The sequence below is a fragment of the Canis lupus genome, chromosome 6, assembly GCF_048164855.1.
Source record: "Canis lupus baileyi chromosome 6, mCanLup2.hap1, whole genome shotgun sequence".
NCBI classification, from domain to species: Eukaryota; Metazoa; Chordata; class Mammalia; order Carnivora; family Canidae; genus Canis; species Canis lupus.
Window position 1 is genome coordinate 69,825,301 of NC_132843.1, and position 20,923 is coordinate 69,846,223.

A 20,923-nucleotide genomic window follows, 5' to 3' on the forward strand; every position below is an offset into this window, starting at 1 on the left:
GAACGGGATCTGCCCTATGCCTGCAGTAAGCAGGGGAACCCCTACTTCTCTCCCAGCCCCAGAAATTCTAGTGAGAAGCTGTGAAAGGGTTTCACAGAAGTCAAGTAAGAATAAGTAAGAAACAGACCTGGCACAGTTAGCTACCGACTCTACTGGCCCCTGCAGCCTCCCTGCACCCTGCTCCCTGGCCCATCTTCACCTTTAGGACAGCATTCAAATGCTCTTACTGCTATCAGGAGCCCCTGACTACCTGCCCAGCATCCCCCTGTGGCTCCTCTTATGTTCCAGCCTTACAAATGACAGTGCACAAAGCAAAAAGCCCTCAAGCATCCCTTTGTTTTTGCTGGCATGTCTTCCCTGCCTGGGATTCTCTTTCAGGAAATCAGGACAACTGGTACTTTCTCAGGAAAGCCCTTCCTGATTCTCTGCCCCCTCAGGTCCTGTCCTGGGTTCCTCTAGCATCCTAGAGGTACTTCCTTCAAAGGCGTGTGTCCCTTGCCCTGATTTGCGTGTCCCTTGTCCTTACCATGGTATCATACTCCTCTTTGGGTTCCTGGTACCAGCACAATGCCCACTAGGTCATAGGTACTGAAAAGTGCCTGTTTTTTGTTTTTTTTTTTTTTTGGTTTTTGTTTTTTTTTTTTTTTTTGAAATGAACTCTTGAACTATTTATTGAAATTTAAATAAAAATACAATCTTGATTAGATCCAGACTGATAAGTCTCCTCCTGGAAGCAGTGATTTAATTCTTTCCTTCCCTGACAGGGGAAAATGGGTCAGGGACAAAGCGTGTGGATACATGAGAAATCCAGGCGGGGTTGGGGTCGACAGGGAGTCCCTACAAGAAATATTTGCCGATGTCTGTGGTGTAAACAGTCCTGTCCAGGTCGATTTCAAGCTACCTACGTGATGTCATGTGAAAGTGAGTTGAGAAGAGATACACAAAATCATCTTATGCCAAGCCTGGGTGAGCCAGCTCCAGAGCACCGCTGGCCCAGAACACACCTGTACCAAGGGCGGCAGGTGGCTGAGGCAGAGGTCCCCAGCCTGACCATATCTCACTGGGCAGTCTTGAGAGTCTTGTTCAAAACCCAACTCCTCCAGCATGCTTCTTGTGACTGCCTAGAGAAACCAGGCACCCCGTTAGTATTTATGAAGTGCGTTTGCCCCGCAATTAACCTCTTCCAGTTCCCACGACTCATTCACACTTGACGCGTACACTCTCGCAGTCGTTCTCCTACTCCGCTGTACTTGACCATGTTTCTGGCTTTGCTCAGCTGGATAGTATACGCTGTCAGGACAAGGACCATTTCATGTATTTCTCTGGGATCTTTTTCTCACCTGGCACAAGGCTGAGTATACAGCAAGTGCTTAATGTAGACTTAGTGCCAGGCCTAAATGCCCAACTAGAGTCGAGTCACAGAGACTCAGTGACCACGTCTGGGGTGTCTATATGTAGTCACCTTATTTGCTCACCCCGTCTCTGGCCCCTGACCCAGGTTTTGGGCTCTGCCTCTGACTCCTTCCCGATCTGTCATCAAACATCGTTCCTCCATTCTGCTGGCCCGGCCTGTGATATTGTTTCCTACTTTGCAAATACTTTCTAGCTCCTACTCATGGCCTATGCAATGACAATTGCCACACACACACCCCCACACACACACCCCGGGCTGCCCCTCGCTGCCAGCATGACGTCGTGGGTGGATGACTAAGATGGAAGGAATGAGGATGGATGAATAAGCACAACAGCTTGCTGCCCGCCTAGACTCCCCAGACTTGCTGCTAGTGGAAACGACCATGGACAGTGGCTTCACCCCACCTTCCCTTTGACTGATTATGAATTCTCACACCAGCCTTCCCAGGCCTGTATCCATGCCCACCTTATTTCAGTTGCCAACATATACTTATTGAATATATAATGTGTCCAGTCAGGAGTTGCTAATAAGAAACAGCATTTTATCATTCCTCCAACTCAGTGTGACAGGTCCCTTCTCTGGATCTCTGGCTCACTTCTGGGCAGCTTCTCTTGTTGTATTTATCATAGTTCCCCTGGCTGAACCTCTCTGTGTCTTTGCCTTTGCCACCACCTCCATTACATGGGAGGCTTTTACAAGTGGCTTTTTATACATTACTACCTCTATATTTCCGGCATCCCTGGAAGGCAGGGTTTGTGGCTAGTAAAGCTCAGTGGGTATTTCTGATTTGGTTTGATTCACTAAATTGAATTAAATGGCTAGATAAAGATGGATGAATGAGCTATTAATACAGGTTCCGCAAATTTCCCCACAGAGCCCTGTCCATACTTCTTCACAGACTAGACCTTCCGTCAATGCTGTTGACACGTCTTTTGATGTGTTTGAAAACGAAGAGGGAAGATTCCTGGTGAGTCAGAGGTTTTCATTTGCTCGATGTGTTTTGGCTTCAAACCCTAAAACAGTCCTAGCATCCGAGGTTTCAAAACCAGGACTGCAATCATCTTCCTTCTAGAGCCAGGTTGCCACAGAGAAAGGCCTAGAGAATAAAGTGCTTCTGAATGGCTCCATCTGAGGCATATCTGAAGACAGCGAATTCCAAAGGCTTTCCCGGACAGCCTCTAGGATGGGCTCTATTATTAACCTCCTACACGGAGGCCGAGCTTCTCTCTGGCCTTCTGTGACTAAAATGACTTTCTCCCGGGCTCATGCCGTGGCTTTGTGGGCCACAACCACTTCCTAGAAGCCAAGTTCATCTGAGAAATGAGGGAGGTCCTGGTGGTTTGTGGTTATAGAAGGTGTTTCCTTTGACACTAAGCAGGGGAAGAGGACAGGCAATCCACAGCAGGCCCAAGAGAAAGAGAGCAAAGCCCGGTTTGGGATGTCCAGATGGCATCCAACCCTTCTCACAGGAAGACACCCCACCCCCCACCTTGAATTGAGTGCTTATTGGAGGTTAGAGGAGCGAACGTCCTGAGACATGTGCAACCAATGGGGCCGGGGGTGGGGGCTGTCTCCAGTATCCAGAGGGTGTCAAAGAAAGGACAGTGTAGGCCTGCTGAGTCATGAGTGGTGTCCTCTGAAAGAGCTGAGTGGGCATGGAGGGTTCAGGGCGGGGATGGGGGAAAGACAGCCTACAGATGTACAAGCAAAATGAAATTCAGTCTATAGACATCTCCCATGGATGGTGTTTCAGCACGTCCCACTGTCCAGCCTAGGGACAGGCGAAAAGAGTCCATCCAGTACCATTCGCAAAAGAAGAGGCTGCCACTCACACCCTCCAGGATAAATTCTCCTGACAGCAGAGAGCCACAAGCCTCCATGGCTGCCAGAGTAAGTGGATGCCTCTCACAGTGTGATCTCAAGGGCTCTGGGCAAACCTCCCAGCCTAAAAAAAAAAATTTTAATTTTCCCATGAATCAGATAATACCTGAAATTCCATCATGGCTTTGCTTGAGGCTTAAACGTCTAGAAAAATGCAAACACATAACGGGGAGCACTCCAAATATTACCAGTCATTTATACCTCAATGTCTGGAACCTTTTGGATCCTTTCCTGCAGGGTTTCCTGAGGGGCAGGGATGGAGCAGGGGAGGGAGCCAGAGATCTCTGGGGGACTGAGGGAGGAGGAGCAGAGGAAGGTCCACAGAGTTGAAGCCAGCTCCTAAACAAACCTGTCCTGTGCAGTTTTGCCTGGGGCCACCCCGCAAATCACTGTCAGATCCACTCACTGCTGCTCCGCTCTAGAGAAATCGGGTGCCGGCTTCTAGTAACAGAGCTGGCTTCATGGGCAAAGACCTGTATCGTGGCTCCAGGGCCTCTGCACTCAGAAGGCCCCCCCACACTTGTGTGTTGTCATTATCTTGAATTTCTAAATGAGAAATTTTTAAACAAGTGGCTTGGCATTTGCATTTTGCATTGCGCCCCACAAATTATGTAGCCAGTCCTGCTTAGCAAATCACAAAAGCCCTCTGAAGGGAGGTCAGCCTAACCTCGCCATCCTCTCTTCATCACACATGTTATTTCCTTGGGTCTATTTTTACACATCAGGGGATATTTGAAGAAATGTCCTTAATTCCGAGCACTTTAATTCACCACCAACTAAGCCTCTTTCGAGGTGACTTAGGCGTCATGTGATCCATCCTATTATTAGCACATGCCCAGCCATCCCCAACCCCCCAAACTCCTGTTTCCCTTGCCCTTATATATATATCTCTCTCTCTTAGCAGGAAAGTGGCACATGACCTCCTAGCCTCAAGAATACTTGGCACAGGTCCCTGTTTCTCAGCCGTATCTATTGTCCTCGTCCAGAGTGACACTGGCTTCTAAGAGTCTCGCTGACATTTCTGACTTTTAGTGGGGAATGCCATTAATCAATCGGCTGCATCTGTTTTGGAAAAATTAAATAGCTCAAGTCAAGGCAAACACAGTAAATAATCCGTCACCAATCCAGGGGAGTAGTGGGGGCAGCAAAGGCAGGGTTTTGTCTTCTCATTATTTGAAATGCATTTAATCTGCTGCTGGATCCTCCACACCCAAGCTAGGGTTACAGGACACAGAAAGAAGAGATCAAAAGCGTTTTAAAAATGTGGGGCCCAAACCAGGGTATTAAAAGTGTAAGTGGGCTATTCAACAAGTGTGTCATGGAGAATGAGTTAGCCAACGAGAGAGCCAAATGGTTCTTCAGAGAAAAGAAGCTATAGCTTTCCTTGTGGTTTAAAAATACAGCAACATATTCTTTCTAATTCTTGGTGCATGTGGTCTTCCTTAGGAGAAGCAGTAATGGTACAGTGGTTAAATATGGTTGCTGAAGCCACAGTGACTGAGTTCTAATCTTGACACTTTCCCTTACTGAGCATTGACCTTGAGCAAGCTACTCACACTCTACCTCCATTTCCTTACCTGTAAACTAATAATAACTATGTCAGGGTGATTGGGGGAATAAATGAATTAGCGTCTGGTGGATCAAAAATTGTTGTAAATTCTTTGATATTCTTCCCATGAAAATGTGAGATCTGGGACACCTGGGTGTCTCAGCAGTTGAGCATCTGCCTTCTACTCATGGCATGATCCTGGAGTCCTGGGATCAAGTCCTGCATCGGGCTCCATGTGAGGAGCCTATTTCTCCCTCTGTCTATGTTGCTTCCTCTCTCTGTGTGTCTCTCATAAATAAATGAAATAAAATATTAAAAAAATTTTTTAAATAAAATAAAAAGTGAAAATGAAATGAAATGAAATAAAATAAAATAAAATAAAATAAAATAAAATAAAATGTGGAATCTTATTCCCCTTCCCCTTGATTCTGGGCTGGTCTGTTATGACCTTAGCTAACAGCATAGAGCAGAAGTGAAATTTGCCAGCTCAAGGCCTAATCTTTACAAGAATCAGTAGTTCCACCTTTGTCTCTAGCCAGTGACCTCCCTGGAGAAGCCACACGAAGAGGCAATGAGATGACAAGGAGAGGAAGAGGGGTGTGCTGAGTCTTCCAGGCACCCCGCCAAGGCACCAAGCATGTGAGTCTAGCGATCTTGGACTCTGAAGACCGACCCAACCACCACCTGAATACCATCACACTGACACAACGTGAAGCAGAAGAATCGCCCAGCAGAACCCTGCCCACATTTCCAACCCATAAAATTAGGAAATATAGTCAAATGGTTGTTGTTTCAATTTTCTAAGAGTTAATGTAGTTTGCTTAGCAGCCACACAAAAATAGAACAACCTTCACAGCACAATACAGAGCAACCAATATAGATGAGGACAGCTTCCACAACACAGCCTGCAAGCTCTTACAGATTCTTCAGGGACATCTTCAGGCAACATTGGGTAGATCAAATTTTCTATTTTAAAATACTGGAAGCTCTCTCTAAAAATACACAGCCCTGAGTTCCTGGCAGTCAACCAAATATATATGATCACTTTTCCTCTACTACCCTCATTCATGAGGTTACCTCTCCCATTTCCTAGCCCTATTCCATATTCATACACTTTTACTCGGCCACCTCCTATTCATGCTTTAGATTGGGGCTTCTCAAACCTCTCTGCATATACTGTTCACCTGGGCATTTCATAAAAAGGCAGATTCTGATTCAGTAGGTCTGGACAGACTCTAAATTCTGCATTGCTAACAAGCCCCAGGGAATGCCCATGCTGCTTTTTCATAGTCTTCACATGGAGTAGCAAAGCTTCAGTCTCAGCTTGGTAGGAATTACCTCCTCCAAAAAAGCCCCTCTGATTCCCATTTGCTCATCTTAAGACTATTAGATGCTGCTGAAGACACTTTTGGCTGCCTAGCTAAAGACCAACTTGTGTTTGTTGTGTTTTGCTTTGCTTTGTTTTGGTTTGGTTTTTGAGGGAGAGAGAGAGCGTGTGAGGAGGAGGGTATGGGGAGGAGAGGCTGATGGAAAGAAGAGAGAGGGAATCCCAAGCAGACTCCATGCCCAGCACGGAGCTTGACAGGGCCTGACAGGTCTTGATCTCAGGACCCTGAGATTGTGACTTAAACTGAAATCAAGAGTGGAACATGTAACTGATTGAGCCACCCAGTTGCCCCAAGACCAACTTTTGTTTAGTGCTGACAAAACCGGTTTTATTTCAAGGCCTCTTCCCTCTTCCTCTCCCTTCCCCCATGACTTGGTACATTTTGACAGGTCTAAATGTCATTTTTGGTGCTGCTCTCCTTCTCCTTACTGCGATTCTTCACAGGTGCCCAGGTGACTTGGTTAGACAATGTTAGGAGAAGTCCGTGGTGGTGAAATAGGCACTTTTCAGAAAGCATTCTTCGTTCTTAAAAAGAGACGCATGTGGAAGAAATAGACTCCTATGTGTCCCTGTGTGTTCATCTGTTGATACACGGTGTCTGCTGCTACTGCAGCCATCTTGTGATCAAGAGGGCATCTCAACAGCAGCCTGAGTGACCAGAGCAATGGGGGGAAGAGGAGAAGAACCTGGGTCTGCACCCAGTCACTAACCAGTTCTGGGCTCTCTTCCATTAGGGCTACTTTTCATGGAAGATAACACATGTCTTTATTGTTTAAGCTATTTGTAGTCAAGCTTTCTGTTACTAGTGGCCAAGAGCATCCTATTATGGATTCGTATGGCCCACTCTATTCTACCCATAAGCCACAAGCATCTCTATCCCTGCACTCCCCACATTATCCTGTGATAACGTGATCCTCGGCTCAGGTGCCTGTTGAGGTTTATTCTTTGCATTCCCAATACCTAGTATGGAGTAAGTGAGATGAACTTTTATGAACTAGAATGAACTCACCTAAGGGTTTTCAATTAGAGAAAAAAACAGTGTTCACCACTTTAGGTATTCTTCTCTGTCAAGGTTTCACCTTGAGGAATTGCCTCTTGATCCTTTGCACTCCTTGGCCTCACCTCTCACTAACATGGGGAGTCCTGGAACACAATCTCATTTTGACATTAACCTGAATGAAATATCTTTAAGAAGGTTGCAGAGAGGCCATATGACTCACACTAAGGCTGAATATAAGAAAAAGAATCATTATAATGATTATAGTAATGCCTTGCTTTTACATAATAATAGTGGTTACCATTAGCTGAGTCCACCATCTCTCAAACACTCCTCGATATGCATAACCTCCAACTAACAGGGACAAATAACTTGCTAAAGCTCACAGGGCCAGTATATAATGAACTCAGGATTTGAACCCAGGTGTCTGACTCCTGACCCTGGGCTCTTCCCATATTGCTCCCAGAAAATCCCATTCTGAGCACTACAGACTCATCAAAGTGCTTCCATGCACATGATCTTATCCAGTGTTCTCAAAGGAGCTGTAGATATGACCAGCCACATTGTTTTGATATTATTATTCATACTGCTAACCAACTAGAAGTTACAGTGAGATCATTATAGAGCATCACTCCTCCCTCATCCTTCAGTGTATTGTTTTAAAAATCCATTTCAAATAAAGAACAACCTTTTTAGAACAGAAAGTAACCTAATGTGACTGAATTGGGGGAACTTTTTTTAGTGCTAAAGGAAAAAAATTAAGTTGGCCCAGTTTGTCATTGTGGCATGTTGATGAAATGCCATGAATGAATTGTGGGAAGAATGAATGAAATATTTCAAAGTGAAAAAATAAATCATGAGGAAGAACCAATCCTCCAAAGAAACAAGGCTGCAGAGAGCAATTCCCTAATTTCCAGCACCTCTCTCATTTTTCATTCTCAGAAGACCCCTCTGTCAAAACCTCTTTGATGGAGACAGGAGCTAGCGCAGTAAGAGAAACCTCATTCTGTAGAGCATCTCTGTGCTTCCATCCCAGACTTTTGGGCACTGGAATGTCTTTGTTCCAGTGAACCAAGTGGTCAGCACTCATCATCAGCCACTCAACAGGTTCCTTGGAAGTGAAGGCAAAGCAGGTATCGCCCAGCGCTTGCAGTAAGGGAATTGCAGGGACATGCTTTTATCTCTCACAAGAGCACATGAGTTTCTCTACTCAACATTCCCCTTAAAAACAAAACCTTCCTTTCATGGATCATCTAACATATAGTATTTATGTTTTTTTAACTTCTAATAAACTTCCAGTATTTCATTATTGGAATCAATTATTGAGTGGCTCTTTTCCCAGTACAATAGCACATAGCAGTAGCACAATGCTAAGCACAGAGAAGGCATTTAAGGTATTTTTTAAATTAAACAAAATGAGATCAGATTGGTGTTCTTCCTTCCATCTCTATATCCAGGTCGATGCCTTGCCCTTTCCCCTCCTATTGTTTGCTATCAGTTCCATACATTCAATTGGCACAGATTCAGTTTATTTTAGGGGGCCTCATGGGTGGTACCTGTTAAGGATATCCAGCAAATTACCATTGTCATTCTCATTAGATGTGGTGACACACCCCCCTCACCACCACAGAAGGGCAATAGTGCCTGGCAGCCACCATGTGGTGAGCTCCTGTGACACATGTCTGGATGACCCCTGGAAGTAGGGTGAACTTTGCAGGAGCCTGTCATTCTGCATTAAGAAGTAGGGGGCCAACCTAAAGAAAGAGCAATGGAGTAATAGTAATAATAATAATAATAATAATAATAATAATAGTAGTAGTAATAAGTATCTCTATTGAGGGCTGTCTTAGTCCATTGGGTTGCTAAAACAAAATACCACACACAGTGGCATATAAACAGCAGAAATTTACTTCTCACAGTTCTGGAAGCTGGAAGTCCAATATAAGTTGCTGACATGGTCTAGTTTGGGTGAGATACTACTTGTGGATTGCAGAAAGACTGAATTCTTACTGTGTCCTCACATGGTGGAAGGAGCAGGGGAGATCTGGGGGGCCACTTTTATATGGGCACTAATCCCATTCATGAGGGCCTCACCCTCATGACCTAACCACCTCCCAAAGGCCCCACCTTCAAACACCATCACATTAGGATTTCAGCATATGAATTTGGCAGTGGAGGGGAGGGGATCACAAACATTCAGACCAAAGCAAGGGCTTAAGTATGTGCCAGACCCATCGCATCTATATTTGATGGATGACCCAGATGGACTACTGTGCTGCCTCCCTTATTGCCAACAAGAACACTGAGGCCCACAGATGTTGCCAGCATCTCATGGTGCAAAGTTGGCAGAGCAAGGGTATGCATGCAGGCCTGTCTGTTTCCAGAACCATGCCTACTCATCATGCCCTGCAGCCACTCACAGATCTGTCCTCCTGGGATTCAGACTCTCAGTGGCCTCAAGCCCTGGAAGTTTAGCCCAGTCCCATCAGGTATCCTACAGTGGCTGCCTTACTACAGGTACCCATTTTCTGCTCTGGTACCCACCTCATGGTATGTCTGCCCACTGCATGTGTCATGTATGCCACCAAAGGATTAAGAATCTAGATTTTAAATTCCCCCAGGACATTTATTAGCCAAACATCAAGGGTGTGCAGAGACTGTTTCATCCTCCAATGTGACCCCCTGGCCTCCTTCCCGTGTGTCTGCACTGCCACCCAACACCATAGTCTCCTTTCTCCCCACCCCTAGACCTTTCCCCTGTGGCCCCACCCCTAGGATTGCTTCCTTCCCTCATCCTTCCCACCCAGGCCTCTATGAGAACCGCCTGGCTGCTCAGCCCCCACACACCACACACCTTCCCTTTCCTGAACTCCTGCAGCATATACATTCTGCCCCACTTAGCATTTGCTTACTTTGTCTCATGTCCTGTGCATAAATAGCTTTCTGTTTTTAATATCCTTTTTCTGATTGGATTGTAAGCTCCTTAGAAGCTGGGACCATGCTTGCCCTTTGCTTTTCCAATCCTGTCCTTACCAAACTCTTACCCCCTGCAGTGGGGCAGTGGGGAGGACATATAATGTAACAGGATTCCTTTAAACACCTGACCCAAGGGGCACTTTGTTCACTTGGGGTGTGGGACTAGAGTTGGTCAACTAACCAACTAACTTTTCTTAATCATGTGACCTCTCCCTAGCCCAGAACAGTCTTTGAGGTGGCATTCTGCTCCCCCTTCCAAGTTACCCCTTGCAGAGAGTGGCTCTCTCTCTCCACAGTCCCCATGGAGATTGGCAGAGCCAGGCTCAAAGGGAGGCAGGCTGGATGGCTCCCCTGGACTCGGTGTACATTCTCTCAGGGACACATTCTGTCTTAGCAGCAGCTCAGCCGCCTCCCAGAATCCCAGCCATCTCCTGCATCAAGGCCCCCAGATGGCACGTTCTGTGGAGCATGCGGGGATGGAGGGAGGCACCAGTAAGGGAGGAGAACTGCCTGGGGGCTGAGTGCCACCAAATCATTTGTCCCTTCTTCCTGGCCTTTCCACAAGATGTCTTGCTCTTAACGGGCATCCTGATGGTGAAAGTAAGCCTTGGCCACATCCAGCCTGTGAGTGCTAGAGGCGTTCTGGGCAGAGGAGGTTGCTTGCTTCTTTATAATCAAGCCTTCCTTCCTTCCTCTCTCAGGCTGAGTTGGAAAGCTCTTGAAAGGTAGCAGATTGCAGGCACTGAAGGCTCGTGTCTTCTGTTTATCCACAGAATGAGGACATTGGCCAATGCGAGAGCCCCAGTACTGTTCCTTCCATGTGCTCCTGGCTCCAGAGCCCCCCAGAGCAGCCCGCCTGGGCTACATAAAGCTCCAGCTCCCCTACCCCCAGCCTCCCACGCCCCCATGCTGTTTCAGAGGGACAGGAAGGTGTGTTCTCCGAGGCAGTGGTTTTCAGATCGTGGGGTCGCAGCCCATCAGCGGAACAAAGACTCAATTTACCAGGTCATGACTAACAATTGTTTTAACGAAATAGAATGGAATAGAACATATTAGTGCATCACACATTGGAATGGTATTGTTTCACTAGATTTTTTAAATGTCCGCGCGCGTGCACGCACACACACACACACACACACACACAGTATAAAATGCATTTCCTCCTGTGGGTCACAATCCCAAAGGTTTGTAAGCCCTTGTTCCTCAGGCTGAATGATCCAAGTCTTGCCCCTAACCCTGGGTCCCATGTGGTGAAGTTTCTGGGGGCATGTGGGATGCTTCCTCCAGCCCTCTCCCTTCACCACCAACCAAAAGGAAACCTCTATTAACCAAGAAATGATTAAGAAGTGATCTCTGCCCTCCAAGAATGCAAACTGAGAATAGTGCTGAAGCACAGCTGGCAGTAGAATAAGACATCCAAAACATCTGGTAATATGGTGGAGGGAGACATTAATTTCCACTAACAAAGAGACCCCCAGAGTTCTACTTTGACCAAAAGCCAGAAAGAAGATTCACAATAGAGGAGCATTGCTATCTAAGGTATGGTTCTCACAATTAGGTTATGTGCTGTTAACTTGCCCCTAAATGCCTAAATTTTCTTAGCTGAGTTATTAGCCCTCCATGGATCACCCTCTGGAAAGGCCAAACTGGTACAATGGACTCTCAAAAGATACCCCCTTGGGCATGAGAGAGTCTTTCCCACTCTGGGTATCCACACATCCATGTAATTCCTGAAAGAACTAGAATGGGGATCAGGAGACCAGATTTTATTCCTGGGACTGACATATTTTGCTCTGTGACTTTGGGTGAGCCATTTCACTTCCCCAGGAGGCAGATCTTCAGCTATTATAGTGAAATGTGGGCAAACATGGCCAGACCAATCAATGATTCTGTGACTTGGTGAGCTTGGCTAGGAACAGACACATGTCCAGAAAGAATGAGGATTAGAGAGACCCTCACTGATCTTTGACCTAAGATACAAAGATCTTTCCTCCACTCAGCCCTAGAAACAGCCAATTCCCTCCTGCCTTGGACATTTATACCCAGCAGCTGTGAAAAATGCCTCTTTATCTGGTGAAACACAAAGGATTATCAAGCTCAACTGGCTCCTATATGAACCAGCTTTCACAAGTAAGCCAACCACACTGGCCTTAGGGATGGCTTTGCTGGGTGAGAGCAATCCCACCTGGGCAAGTGAGGTGGGCATCCATTGTCTGGCACCTGGCCTTCTTGTGCTTTGTCCAGAGACATTGAGGCACTGTAGCTTTACATGTCACAAGCTTAGAGTTATCTCTAAAACTTTTGTTTACAAGTAGATCTTCCCTGCCTTTAGAATCACCATCAGAGAATCTATATGAAAGCAAGAGGAAGCCCAATAGACACATTTTTTTTTCCTGTAACATGGGCTGCAACCAATTGTCATATGGGTTCTAAAGCCAGAGATAGGGACACCTGAGTGGCTCAGTGGTTGAGTGCCTGCCTTTGGCCCAAGGAGTGATCCTGGAGTCCTGGTATCGAGTCCCATATTGGGCTCCCTGCATGGAGCTTGCTTCTCTCTCTGCCTATGTTTCTGCCTCTGAGTGTGTGTGTGTGTGTGTGTCTTGTGAATAAATAAGTAAAATCTAAATAAATAAATAAATAAAGCCAGAGATAGTCTTTCATGAAGTTGACAAGTGGCAGGAGTCTAAAGCTCACTACTTTCTTTCCCTTTCTGGACTTTTCCCATTTTTTTGTCCCAATTTGTCTTAACAAGAACCTGAACCCTGCTCCAAGACTCGTACTCTGACCCTGCCTGTCACTCTAAGCTTACTGTAGCCCAAAGTCCAACCCCCTCAAGGAGGTAGGTCATGACTGCACTAACTTTTCATAGTGGACAATAAGAAGTAACAAAGATGAGCCTGCAGGAGGAGTAGTCGTGGGGTGGAGAGCCCAGCACAGTGATGCTGGGTGGTGCAGTTGGGGATGGAGAGAATTATCTCAAAAGTTATTCCATCCAGGGGCCACCAAGTCCTCTAACTCATAAAGGCAATTTTGCAGATTTCCGCCATTCATAATAATGACTAGCTGAGTGAAAATGTGCTGACATCTTGATGAAGTCTACCCAACAAATGCCTTCTTGGGTGGTTGAAGAGAGTGGGTTGGGAGAGAATGAGTTATAATTGCTGATGACACAGGCAATCTAGGCAATTGCAGAAAATGCAAGAGTGATGACAGTCACCATCCCAGGGGAAAGGTGTGTTGATTTCCTCAATTCTCATTGCAGAAGGCTCGGTATGAAAAATGGTATTAAAGAGTGGAAAATATAGTTTTTTTCTTGTTCTCTAAAGGAGAAGCTAAGATTACATCAAGAATAATTTGATAAAAATATTGTACACCTTTACACCTTCCTTTGCCAAAGCAAACAGACTTCATAATGTTATGTTGAAGGGAAAGATCTCCCAATATCCTCCCTAAAACCCAAGTGGTTATTTGAAGGTAAAGTCTCAGTGTAAAAGTGATGCCTGAATCCAAAGCAACTTTGGATTTTTACTGAGACTGTAGTTATTGCCAAAGCCAGATTCAAAGAACGTTGACTTAATACTAGTCTTTGCACATGTGAAACACCTTACATCTCTGTAGCAACTTTAGTTATATGTCTCAGTTAGTGTTTATATAGTACTAGAAGCCACTCAGGGCAGCATTTAGTCCCTTTGCAGATGAGGAAAACAAGATGAATTTCTGGATGATCCTCAGCCCTTCCCACTGGGCCACATCATTTCCCCAATTTCTGAGGCCCTTCCATTTATACCATTCATCTTGACACTAATAGCGACCAGAGTAACTGATTGTAAAAATGTGGGATGTGAGGCTCTTACTGAATCAGAATGCAGACCTGGGTATTATACAAAGCAAAGGGTCCTAAAACCCTCACATGTATTAGAATACTCTGGAGGCTGGTTAAACCACATCATTGGGCCCCAGCTCTGGAGTGTCTGATTCAGTAGGTCTGGGGTGAGCCTGGGAATGTGTATGTCCTACAAGCTCTTAGGGGATGTTGATGCTTCTGGCCCAGGGCCCACACCTGGAGAACCACAGATTTAGGGATTTTCTCACTCAGCTTAAAGCATCTTGAAGGGAGAGGTGAGTCTTCCCTCCTCCTCTGCATCTATCTGTGGTCTGGTCCATCCATCTGGCCTTGGCAGAAATTCATCACAGGAATGTTGCCTCATCTCCCAGCCCCTGTATTGCTCAGATTTTTTCCAGGAAAGAGCTTGTTCTGTGAATGCCATGGACCTGCTTCCCTCCACAGATTTCATATCTATGCTGGTAATGGCATTTTCCCATTGTGGTGAGACTCCGGCTTGATGGCTACAATTACAAATCCTTGCCTTTCACTATGGTTTCTGAGAAACCCCAAAGACTTTAAGACAGAAATTAGGCACACAAGTTTTAGCCAGGGGAGCAACTTTGTCTCAAGGGCTATATGCTGTCCCATACCATTGTCCCCCAGCATACCCACAAGATCCAAAATGCACATGAGTACATTTAACGCTCTAAGAAGTCCTGCAGGATGTAAACCAGTTTAACCTTGTTTAACATGGTTCTTCTCTATTTCACATGACTACAAACCCCTTTACTTTCCTTAATAACCCTTATTATCATTTCATGGAGAAAAAGCATTCTGATAAATACTCATTAGTAAATATTCCATTAAGGTGTGAGTTGCAGGTCCTATGGAGTTGGCTGGATAATTTTCCAGTTTTGAGTTTATTCCTCCGCCACCTCTGCCCCAATGGGCACACATGGGGAGCCTGTCCTATAAAGCCCAGAGAATGGAGGGGCAGAGCAAAACCTACCCTTCATGTGGGCAGCTAGACCCACATGAAGGCAGAGCAAAACCTACCCTTCATGTGGGCAGCTAGACCCAGCTAGAAGGAAGAAGGAATTCTGAGGTTGACCAGGTAGATGGGCCATTCCTCCTCTTCTGGAAAGAAGTGAATGAGGAGGCCGAGAGAAAGGCCAGGGGTGTTAAACAAATGAAACCTTCATGGAATGAAAGAAAACAAGGCAGGGAAGGAGCATCCCCTCTGGCCCCACCACCAACAGAGCTGAATAAGAATCAAGGAGACAGAGATCAGGTCCCAAGGAACCTTTATTTACTATTGTCAGGGAAATTTCATACATAAAGCAATACAAAACATTACATGAGCATTTCTGGTGTCAACCCCAACAGGCAACCCAAGAAGAATTCATAGGACATGCTTCAGACCCTGGGATGTCACTTGTGTCAATGAACATGGCAGATGGGCCCCAAACAGGAAAGGGGCCAAGTTTCTCCCACTGGCTAATGCAGGTGACTCCAGCTGACCTGATGTGTTGAGTCCTTGCACAAACAAATCTGTCTGAAGCAAGTTAACCCTCAGGGAATGACGTTTTCCTACCTGAACTGTTTGCACGTGTTGGTCAGCCGACAAATGTCATGTATTGTTTTCCTGCAATCCGGGATGGGGAGAGGGGGTTGGGGTGTGTGTCCCAAACCATATTCACCTCCCCTGATCCAAATAAACTTCAAGGTCACAAGCCAAATTATATTTTCCTGAGGGAGAAGGACTGAATCATTATATAGGAAACTCTAAGATGGCCGGGGTCAGGAAACAAGTCGACAGCATTTCCTCTGTGGAGGCAGATCTCGTATCGCTGACAGTAGGTGCTTCCGCCCCACATCCTCCCAGCTCCTGCACAGACGCCTAGTTCCCCTGGTGGCCCTCTGGGGACTCTCGGTGTCTCAGCGCTCAAGGGCAAAGCAATAGTTTGCGACCAGCAGTGGGGATGGGGCATCCTCAGCACCTCATCCATCACAAGCACCCCCACCACACACACCTCATTTCTCCCAACTTCAGGCTCTGAAACACTTGTATGATGCCTATCAGTAAAACAGTCCAAGGACGTGAAGGGACAACGCATCTAAGAGAAAGTAAGCCAGTTCATGAATGTATGGAGACACATTCAATCTGACTATGAATCAACAGTAAATGTTATCTTTTGCTTAATACATCAACAATGAAACAAACATTAAAATGTTCCACCTTGAACAGGGTATGGTTTTAAAACAAGGTACTGCCGGCAAAACTGGAAGACACTTCACAATATCTTAATAAAGGTGTTCGTGTACGGACATGTAGTAACCTGGAAATAGGTTCACAACATCTCTGGTGTTTAAAGATGATTATAAAATAGCTCACCCAGAATAATCCTATCTGTGGGTGTAGGTGTGGAAAAGTATCTAAAAGGATGAATTCCCAACTTTTATTTCTGTTTTTTTTTTTTTTTTTTCAGAGCTATACCACCCGTAGGCTTGGGCCTTCCTAGAGCCCCATCATCTAAAGGGTTCACTCTGGCCCTTCTCCAACCTCCCTCTATGGGGCAAGGACTCCCAAGGCCCAAGAGATGAACCCACCTGAAGCCCTGGCCTATCCTCCTTCTAGGATGCAGGACGCTGGAATTCCCATTTTAGGACCCCAAGAGCTTCTTCCTCGTTCCCTTTCCCTGAGGGCGGATTATATGGCTGGTGCGCATGCCCAGGACCCAAGGAGGTGGTCAGGAGGAAGCTGTTTGCAGGGGTGTGCGTGGCACTTGCACTTGGGACTGCAGTGTCCACAAATGTGTACATGGGCCCTCAAGATGAAGGCTGGAGTCATGGCTGAGACAAGAAAGGAGGTGCCCAGGGCCTGAGGTCATCTCTCCTCTTGCTACCACACTCTGGTATTTCAAGGATTCCCATTTAGAACTCTAAATGTGTCACACATTTAATTCTAAATTAGTCACATTTATTTTTTTTTTATTTTTTATTGGTGTTCAATTTACTAACATACAGAATAACCCCCAGTGCCCGTCATCCATTCACTCCCACCCCCCGCCCTCCTCCCCTTCTACCACCCCTAGTTCATTTCCCAGAGTTAGCAGTCTTTACGTTCTGTCTCCCTTTCTGATATTTCTCACACATTTCTTCTCCCTTCCCTTATATTCCCTTTCACTATTATTTATATTCCCCAAATGAATGAGAACATATAATGTTTGTCCTTCTCCGACTGAACTCTAAATGTGAACCCAAACTTTCAGATTGTCACAACAATAAGGATACAACATATTTAATTAAATAGCGGGATTTATGACTTCTAAATATTTAGATATATGGTATGTGGGCTCTCGTTTATAATCTTGTCAGAGCCCACAAAAATGTTAGAGATGGGCCTGCTTTGGATAGAATTAAGGATTTTATTCTCTCTCTCTCTCTCTCTCTCCATTCCTCTTCCTCTTCTTTTCCTTCCTTTCTCCCTATAACTTTTAATCTCTCCCCATGTTCGTATTTTTTGTTTACCATATACTAACAAACTGCTGTTCTCTGTTTTAATATTTCCAGGCCTATGAATCTAATCTTAAAAAACAAGATTAGAAATGTTGACAAATATTTGTGCACCTAGAAATGAAGATAACCTAAATAGTCAAATGAATTTTGTTATACCCATATCATATGTATAAACATTTTAAAATTATATTAGTGAAATAATTTTACATGAATAAAAAAGCATAAAAAAATTCTCAATGCAATATTAATTGAAAAGCAAGGTACAAGATTATATAATATAGTATAATATAAATTTAAAAATATAAATATGAGATTATTATATAATAATCTACATATAATCTATATAATATATTTTATTACAATATATTTATTGTATTTATACAATAAATATGTATTATATGTATTGCATTTATTACAATATATAATATCTTATAGACATATTTTTTATTTTACCATATATGCTCTCTGCTATATATATATATATATATATATATATATATTATAATAGAAAACCATGAAGATATTAGCTGTGCATATGTTTGATTAAATCTTTAAAAATATTTTTGGCTTTTTTCTACAATGATTAGAGATTACATTTATAATCAGGAAAAAACATGTTTAGAAGTCTAAACATGTCTGTGCCTTTGTCCAGGTTTGTGTTTCCATGAGGAAGCCATACCCTGGTGGCCTTTGACGTAATCCACAAGTGGACCCTCCGACCTGTCGCCACTGTGGAATACTGATTTCCAACTGTTATTTCCCTTCGGTACCTTCTGACGTTTGGGCTCCTGGAGCAGCCCTGGAGCAGCCCTGGAGGCCTCATGCTAACTCTTCACTGGGCTACCAGGAGGATGTCTTCTAGAGGGAAGTAGTACGGATGCTCTTACAAAAGCCAAGGGAATCCACTGCCTTTTTCCTGAGGGGTTCTGGCCTCTGTGAGCTGTGAGGACCTCGCTGCATTCACCCTAGGCCTCCACACACTCTCATCACCTCCCCCTGGCCATTCTCCATGCTGCAGGGACTTTCATTATGTCTCACTTCCTGTGAAAAGATCTGCTCATTTAAGTCACACAAACACTTACCCTTCTAAAAGTCTCATTTTTAACAGGGAGATGACAAACTCAGCCCAGAGAGGAATCCCCAAAGGCAGCATGTCTGGCACAAGACTTCGGAATGTAGAAGACATTTGGGGATAGCAGTGGGAAGCAAGATTTCTGGGATCCTGGTCAAAATTACCTCCTTTCAGCAGAGCCCACAAGACCAGAGGATGGAAGGATTGAGAAAACCTTCCCTAAGCATCAGAAAACACAAACTGGAAGGAAAGCCAGATGAGTCTAGACATCTCTTACTCAAACTAGACATAAAGCATGTGGATGCAAATGAGAAACTGCCTTGAACTGCCAACCCTTGACACGAAACCAACATTTCTACAAGTTGAGAGAAGAAACTATTTGTTTTTTTGTTTTTTTAATTTATTTATTCATGAGAGACACACACAGAGAGAGAGAGAGAGAGAGAGGCAGAGACACAGGCAAAGGGAGAAGCAGGCTCCACACAGGGAGCCCGATGTGGGACTCGATCCCGAGACTCCAGGATCATGTCCTGGGCTGAAGGCAGACGCCAAACTGCTAAGCCACCTAAGGATCTCCAAGAAACTATTTGTTATTGCTATTGTATTATTCTTAAAACTCTTCCAAGTGACAGACTGCCACTGTAAACACTGTCCCCTGGTGTGGGCTTCCTCCTGCTTGTCATCTTTCCCTATCACGCACAGGGCCTTGGCTAAGGGTGGTGGGGAGAAGACTTGGCTGGTCCCTCCTTCTCCAGCACTAGGCAGGCAGGTGGAGAGTAACAAACTAGTTCAGAAGTTCATTGCAAACACTGGAATACAGACCACAGGAGACAGGTCTCTATGTCACCTATGTGACAACCACATGGCCCTTAATTTTTTTTTAAAGGGGAGGGGATTATACTAAATCTCCACATCTTTTCTTCCTCTAAGACTATGTAGTTCTATGCACTTATATCCCTTTTTTTCTAACATCTGATCGGTTTTTCCAATTTGTAATAATATTGCCACACCCCCAGAGTTTAACTGAAATTGTATTTCTTTCCAGCTCGGCATACAGGGGACAGGACATCTGACTCTTCTTCACATGGCCGCTTCACATGGCCTCTTCAAGGCTGAAAACCCCGCCGGGCGCATCACACGAGTTCAGGAAGACTAACTGGACCCGCTGGATGGTCTCAGCATCACTTCCTGGCGAAAAGCTAAGCTTTGCAAACGAGCTGGCCTGGGGACAATTCCCACTCTGTCTCCTCGTCTGCAGTCGGAGGTAATTCCAGCCCCCCCACCCCGTATTGGGGTTTAGTGAGCTTTAAATGAGATTATACACAAAGTGTTTATGACGATGCCTGGCACAGAATAAGGCCTCGGTAACATCAGCTCCTCTGCTTTATTCTCCTTGTGAGGATTTCTTTCCTCTCCTAGAAGTACAGAGTTGGAAACCATCGCATCACAATGAGAGACACAGTTGGTGTCAAATATGCCTCTGACAGTTCGGGGCGTCCCGGGGAGGCCCCCCTCCTTGGTTCAGATTGCCACCCTCAGCGCAGCAGCCGGGGCTCCTTCGGAGTAGGAACAGCTTGGCTTGTTGCCTTGAAACTTATTGGCACAATAAGAGATAATGATTTCCCTGTACACACTCCCTCAGAGCGTTATTGTTCAAGTATTTCCCTTATTCCTCCTTTGCCGGAAAACAATACCTTATAGAAATCAGCCGAGGAAGACACTATTACCGACTTCAAAAGTGCAGCTTTCTCGCTGCCCTGACTTGGCAAGGAAGCCCGTTTGGAGCCGCTCACCTCGGACCCAGGAACAGAATGTGACAAAATGAGTCCCTGAGGACCGATGTGGGCACCAAACACTTGGCAGCTCTGAGGCCAGCAAGGCCAGCGATAAGAGATTGGTTTCCTCAATTGGTGTCCCATTTGGACCGTTTGCCAGCCCCAGAAGGTCAGAGCCATGCTAGGGAAATAAGGGGTTGTTGTGTTTTTTTTTTCTCCTCTCCACTCACCCTCCATACCTTCCACGATATTTCTTCTCCATCCCTTGGGAAATTTGTGTCATTGTGGGATCTGTCCTCTGCCCTTCTTTTGTGAGCCTACCAAGGCGAAGATCCATTTAATTTTCAGAAACTGTGTCTGTCAATAAATTGCTTTTGCTGTGTCTTGGAGGGGCTGCCGCCACTGTCCTCCCCGAGCGGACATTCCTTATGTACGGGAAGCATTTCTCATTATCTGTCTTGACCCCTTGTGCAATCTGCTTTTCATCCTCTCCTTGAGCTTTTCTTATCGTGGTTCGCACTCCCTCA

The 20,923-nt window shown here is 45.2% G+C and overlaps 1 long non-coding RNA gene across 1 annotated transcript in view; it reads left to right on the top strand.

Annotated features, from left to right (window-relative positions):
• The window catches only part of LOC140634767 (uncharacterized), a 52,712-nt gene extending 49,408 nt beyond the window's left edge, over positions 1 to 3,304 (top strand). Inside the window, exons 4-5 of the long non-coding RNA XR_012032148.1 lie at positions 2,289 to 2,381; positions 3,168 to 3,304. This is a non-coding gene — a long non-coding RNA (uncharacterized lncRNA). The remainder of the gene's footprint in view (positions 1 to 2,288; positions 2,382 to 3,167) is intronic.
• Positions 3,305 to 20,923: the final 17,619 nt, after the last annotated feature.